Genomic DNA, 6,444 nt, shown 5'->3' on the forward strand with positions numbered 1-6,444 from the left:
TCTTTGGACTGTGGGAGGAAACCGGAGCACCCGGAGGAAACCCACGCAGACACGGGGAGAACGTGCAAACTCCACACAGTCGGTCGCCTGAGGCGGGAATTGAACCCGGGTCTCTGGCGCGGTGAGGCAGCAGTGCTAACCACTGTGCCACCGTGCCGCCCACATTTCATTTGATTCCACCTTGCCACATGCCTTTACTGGAACAACTCCTCACTGAGTGGAAATCTGCCAAAGACTGGCGTCTCATGTGCCCGTGTCATCTTTTAAAGGCTGCTCTGCACCCAGACAAGCACTGGCATTCTGAAGCTGCCCTGCTTGCTCCAGGTCACTTTTGAAAAAGGGGAAGATGGCATCTCAATTCTCCAACAGGGACCTCGAGATCCTGGTCAAAGGGATGGTGTAAAGGAAGCTTTGTCTTTCTGGAGGACAGGTAGAGGAGATCACAGTGCCAGATCCTACCAGTCTGATCTGAGATCACCACCCTGGTCAGTGCCAGTTCCATGATCTAAAGAAACAGCCAGCAATCCTTTAATAAGTTTAATGATCTTCTCTGCTGCACCAAGGTAAGTGCACCCCTTTCTTGTTGCCAAATCACACTCATTCTACATCTGCTTTTGCACACATCTCATGCCACCACTCTCATTATTAGCTGCAACAGCTTCTCTCTCTCACTGTCAACCTTCCCAAACTCCCAATAATCTGGCCTGCCCTGTGCACTGCCTCATTTTGAACACCTCACCAACTTTCAATGACATGAAGCAGACCTACCAACCATGCAACCACTGTCACCTCACTCTATTTCCTCCCCCCCTCCTCCTCCCCCTTTCTCTTATTAGAAGAGAACACAACAGCACAGTGCAAACCCATATGTGTGGAAAGGTATCCAACATTTGGCTTTTCACCCCTATGAAGAGAAAATCCTTACCCTTGCAGTAGAAGACCAGGAATTCTCATTCGGGGATTTTGAGTCATCCATTGGAGTAATTACCACTCTTCACTCCACTGCTACTCTCACATGAGTTCTGCTGTCAGTCCCATTCGTTGCATATCACTTGTAAGCTCTGGTGACCCTTTTTGTCTTGCAGATAAAGCCGGTGTTTCCACTACTTCTCCAGAGTAATACCCAGTTCCCCCAAAAGCCATCTCTGGGGATCTCTGAGGACAAGAGTACAGATGCCTTAGGGGATGCATCGACAAGGCTGCCATCTATCCAAATACGGACACCTTGATGGGAATATTAGGCTTCGAGAGTACAATACATTTGGTGAAGGAATTGATTTGAATCAAACTGCTGAATAATTTTAGGTCAATAATGTAAGTGCACCTTTCACTCGAATATGTGAATAAGTTTTAATTGAAATGTAAATTCCACAAAAAATTGTGCCTCATAACTCATTTGTCTATTTTAAATTTAAAATCAAAGGGAAATTAAAACTGAATGCAACCTTACCAAAAGCCTATAATAGTGTCTGATCTCAAAATGATACCTATTTGTTACTTTTTATGGAACCCCTTGTTTTGTACCAGCTGATAAATATATGGATAGATATCTCAATCCTTGGAATGGTTATGAATAGTTGAACAGATCTATTGACAGTTATTTGATGCCACACATAATCATCTCACTACCGCATGGGGTAATTTGAACCTAACCCATCCAGTCAGAAGTTGTTGGGAGCAGATCAATCCATTGTAGTCTGACTTGTATAATTTGATCATGTTTGTTGCCTTTTTCCTTTGCTTTGACAGTACACATTCAAGACTCTCTATGAGAACAACATTTCAGATATCAATCAAAGAGGTTTGCAGACAATCAAACCATTGAAAGATTATACCCCGAACAAATGTTAGATATTCATTTACGAAGAAATGAACTCATGCCAAGGGACTTGCTCTGTATTTTTTTCAAGGAGTCATTTCACTGCATATACTTCCATTTGCCTCCAAATGCTAGTTTATCTCTTAAATGATGACCAAAGCTAATGTGTGGGACCCTGAATAATAAAATTTGACTCAAGAAGACAACTGTTTGTTTTCTTTGCTCCCTCGTGCCTCATGTTCACCTCTGTTCTAATCATTCAGGGAAGATCATATGATGAAATGAAAATGTTTAGAGTTGGAAGAGAATAAGAACTAATGCACTTCTTCTGTTAGTCTATAGGCAAAATATTAACTGCATCTTTCCCACATGTTTTGATATTCAGCATTTATTCTGCCATTTTTCCCACTAAATGAATTGCATCGATGTCATCTATAAAGACACAGATGATAATTGGCCAATTTCCACTAAAATTTATGATTTCAAGTTAATTCTGTCACCTTCATGCCCCACACCGACCTACCTCTGTTTCATCACCTTCAGTGGCTTCATGAAAGTCTCAACAATAAATCAGTTTGTGTCTTTCTTCTATAATGACTGCATCCTTCCTTCGTTCAGTGTTCCAGATTACTCCTTCCAACTGGAGGAAGGGTTTGCATCTCTACTGAAAGAAATTAGAAAGTGAATTTTTAAATACATTTCCCAGAGGTGTATTCTTCCTGTTTGGTTTTTCAAGAATCAAAAGTGAATCACATTGCTGAAGAGTAAAATTTGTTCTGCCTCACATGCCATGGTTATACACACAGCTTTATTTGAGGTGGAAAATAATTATTTATTTTTACTGTTCATGCTTCTCGTGGAAGATTTTTGTCGATAGAGGTAAGAAATAGCAGAAATAGTGGAGAGATTAATGTTTCCATTTAAAGAACTTGAAATAAAAATATGTTCCTCAGAATGTAGCAACATAACATAAGGAATTGGAACAAGAGTAGGCCATTTGTACCCTCAAGCCATTCAATAAGATAGTGCTCAACTTGCGTCAGGCTTCAACTCATTTTTTTGTGCCACTTTCTCATAGTCTTCACCTCCATGATATCCCAAAATTCTTTCTACTTCCTCTTTAAAATCTTTCAGTGATTGAGCCTTCATAACACTCTTGGTTTGACAGTTCCAGACATTTAGTACCCTCTGGGAGAAGCAATTACTTCGCATCTCAGTTTTAAATGATGGCCATCTTATTCTGCAACTATGTCATGTAGTTCAAGGTTTCCCCACTTGTGGAAGCATCTTCTCAATCAAGAAGCTTGACACCATCCATGCAAAGCAGCCCGCTTGATTGGCACCACATCTACAAGCATTCACTTGCTTCACAGCTAATGCTCAGCATCAGCAGTGTGTACTATCTACAACATGTACTTCATGTATTCACCAAGACAACATACACAGCAGCTTCCTAACCCATGATTGCCACTGTCTTAAAGGACAAGGGTCTATTGGAATATCACCATTTGTAGTTCCCTTCCAAGTAACTAACTACCCAGACTGAAAATATATTGCAGCCATAAGTGTCGCTGGGTCAAAATCCTGGAACACACTCCCTAATGACACTGTTGGTCTCCCTGCAGCAAATGTAACTGCAGCATTTCAAGAAAGCAGCTCACCAGTACCTTCTCAAAGACCACTAGTTACGGGCACAAAATAATGCTGGCCCAGCCAATGATGGCCACATCTATGAATAATAAAAAAAAACGATAAAGCCACTTCCAAATTTTGCATATTTCAATAAGATCACTGCCATTCTTCTAAAAGCTAATGAATAATGGTCAACCTGTTCAGCTGTTCTTGATAAGTCAGTTGCTTTATCATAAGAATCAGTCAAGTGAATCTCTTCTGAACTGCCTCCAATGCCAGTATAAAAGTTTATTAAATATAGGGACCAGAACTGCACATAGTACTCCTGGTGTTGGCTTACCAATACAGCTATAGCAAAACATTTTAAAATTCTAACCCCATAGGGACTGGGGTCAGAATGTTATTTGCCTTCTTAATTACTTGCTGCACTGGCATTCCAACACTTTGGGCTGAATGTTATGATTTTTGGATAACTTCACTTGTATAGAGATGTTTGGAGGGTGTTTTGACAAAGTCAAGTAATTTCGTTCCCCATATTATACCCAAATGCACTGCATGAATTATCCACCATGCTCCTATAACATCTCTAATGTTCACTTCCAACCCCATCACCTTGCACCAATACCAAAACAAATTGCCCCTTAGTGGATACTTGCCAAGAGTAAGAAATACCTCACGTCTTGCCATCTTTGAAAGGTCACTTTGCAAGTGGACAAACATCATCAATCTGGCAATGCCCCTCATTGGAAATGTAATGACATAGCAGCCAAAACGTTATACATGGTGCCCTCCTGCAGATGTACAAACCAATTCTCTAAATCTACTCTCAACCTGTGTAAACACCATGCCAAATACTTTATCTGTGTACAGCTACATTTGTCTGAACACCCTCTTAGTCAACACTACCCTATTCCCATTGCCCACTGTAAATCTGCAGCTTGTAATTGTCCAGTAGGGGAATATCACATATAGGTAAGCAATTGTGCATGCATAAATAAGAGCTTTTTGTGTACAGGAAACCAAAAGGAACACCAAAAAAAAGCAATACAGGCACATGTTCAGTGCAGCAATGCAAACCAGATTTTGGTATCAATACTAAAACATATTTTAGAGTCCACAATTGTCTGCTGCACCCAGCTCTCAGCTATTGAATGCAGGTATCAGGATTTTGCGTGGCTTGTAGCGCCCACTACAGCTGAGACTTGTGAGGCATAAGGACTGCTTTTTGCTCCTCAATCATCCTCACTGTCCTCCTTGACAGACTATACCCATTGCCCCAGATCCTCAGTATTGAGCTCATCGCCTAATTGCTTGTCCCACTTGTTTAGAGCACAGAAGCCAGGATGCTGTAGCCCAATCTATACAGACAATACTTTGGGTGTCCCATGTAGTGATTGGAACCACACCTTCAGCAGCCCTCTTTTCTGCTCCACCATGGCCCTGCTCAAGCCATTAGATCTGTATTCTGCATCTGTTGTGGTGGGGGTGGGGTGGCACAATGATGTTATGAGCAATGCTCAAAGCCCTTGTTGCCCAGTAGGCAGTCTTGTAAAGTTCTGGATTAGTGGTGCTGGAAGAGCACAGCAGTTCAGGCAGCATCCGAGGAGCAGTAAAATCGAGGTTTCAGGCAAAAGCCCTTCATCAGGAATACAGACAGAAAGCCTGAAGGGAGGAGAGGTAAGTGAGAGGAGGGTGGGGGTGGGAGGTAGGACAAGTCATGGGGACAGTGCTGAGCTGGAAGTTTGGAACTGGGGTGAGGTGGGGGAAGGGGAAATGAGGAAACTGTTGAAGTCCACATTGATGCCCTGGGTTTGAAGCATTCTGAGGCGGAAGATGAGGCGTTCTTCCTCCAGGCGTCTGGTGGTGAGGGAGCGGCGGTGAAGGAGGCCCAGGACCTCCATGTCCTCGGCAGAGTGGGATGGGGTGTTGAAATATTGCGCCACAGGGTGGTGTTTGATTGGTGCGGGTGTCCCGGAGGTGTTCCCTAAAGCACTCTGCTGGACCTTTGAAAAAACCAAGTCAACACAATGTACCTGAAGGAGGCCAGTTATGCTCCCTAATCCTCCTTGAAGTTTTTAATTTTACATTGTTTTTTGATGTTCTGCAAAAAAAATGATTATTGGATGTATCCTCTAACATCTGACTCAGAACGTACAGTGCTCTGTCTTTTCTTCCTTCAATCAGTTGTAGATTATTGACATATTTCATCTACTAACATTAACACCATGTATTGAAAGTTAATACTTTCAAAGTTTTTGGTTGCTCTTCATTCCCAATTTTTTTTAACATCATCCACATGCAGTGGTTTGATGGGTAATTCCAATACTTACTCTCTTTGCAACAAATCTTTCCCAATGTGACTAATGTTTCCTTTCTCTAGGTGTAATCCAGAGGTATCATTAGAAGGTAAAAGAAAGTATTGATCCTGCTTGGGAAACTGCTTAGTAAGGAGCATGGAAAGAGCTAACAAAATGTTCCAGGGAGAGTGCAAAATCTATAGAAAAGTCTAGAACTGCGTTTTATAATTATCTTTCTGTTAATAATCTTTGATATAGCCAATAAATAATTCCATATGAATATTTTACGAGAAGCACAAAGACAGGGAGTCTGTGACAGAAAGGGAGACAAAGAAAAGAGAATTCTTATTTTGCACATAGGTAAGAATATAACTAAGGAATAGAGCAGGAGTAGCATATTCAGGTCCTCAAGCCTGAGCCACTGTAAAGGCAAACAGTCACCATTACAGAGGGAAAATTTATCAACAGGATTGAAAGTAAGGTATTTCCTGTATATTGTTCAATAATTGTGTCAAAATATTCCAACATTAAGTAATTATCACAAAAGGCTGTCAATACTTGTACATAACTCAAGCTTTAATTAGAAAATTGCTTCCCAAACTTAAAAGAGGCAAGAACAATAAAAGATCTACCTATTGGATAGTTGAGATTTTTCAACTGAGTAACAATCTTCTAACAAAAACAAATGTGCTGTAA

General features: G+C 41.2%; 1 long non-coding RNA gene across 1 annotated transcript; it reads left to right on the forward strand.

Annotated features, from left to right (window-relative positions):
- The first annotated feature begins 335 nt into the window (after nt 1-335).
- LOC122562729 lies at nt 336-1,879 on the forward strand. The gene is made up of 3 exons (XR_006315396.1): nt 336-563; nt 1,086-1,314; nt 1,750-1,879. It is a non-coding gene; the product is annotated as an uncharacterized LOC122562729 (long non-coding RNA).
- Nucleotides 1,880-6,444: the final 4,565 nt, after the last annotated feature.

This window comes from Chiloscyllium plagiosum, chromosome 25 (genome assembly GCF_004010195.1).
Source record: "Chiloscyllium plagiosum isolate BGI_BamShark_2017 chromosome 25, ASM401019v2, whole genome shotgun sequence".
Classification (NCBI taxonomy): domain Eukaryota; kingdom Metazoa; phylum Chordata; class Chondrichthyes; order Orectolobiformes; family Hemiscylliidae; genus Chiloscyllium; species Chiloscyllium plagiosum.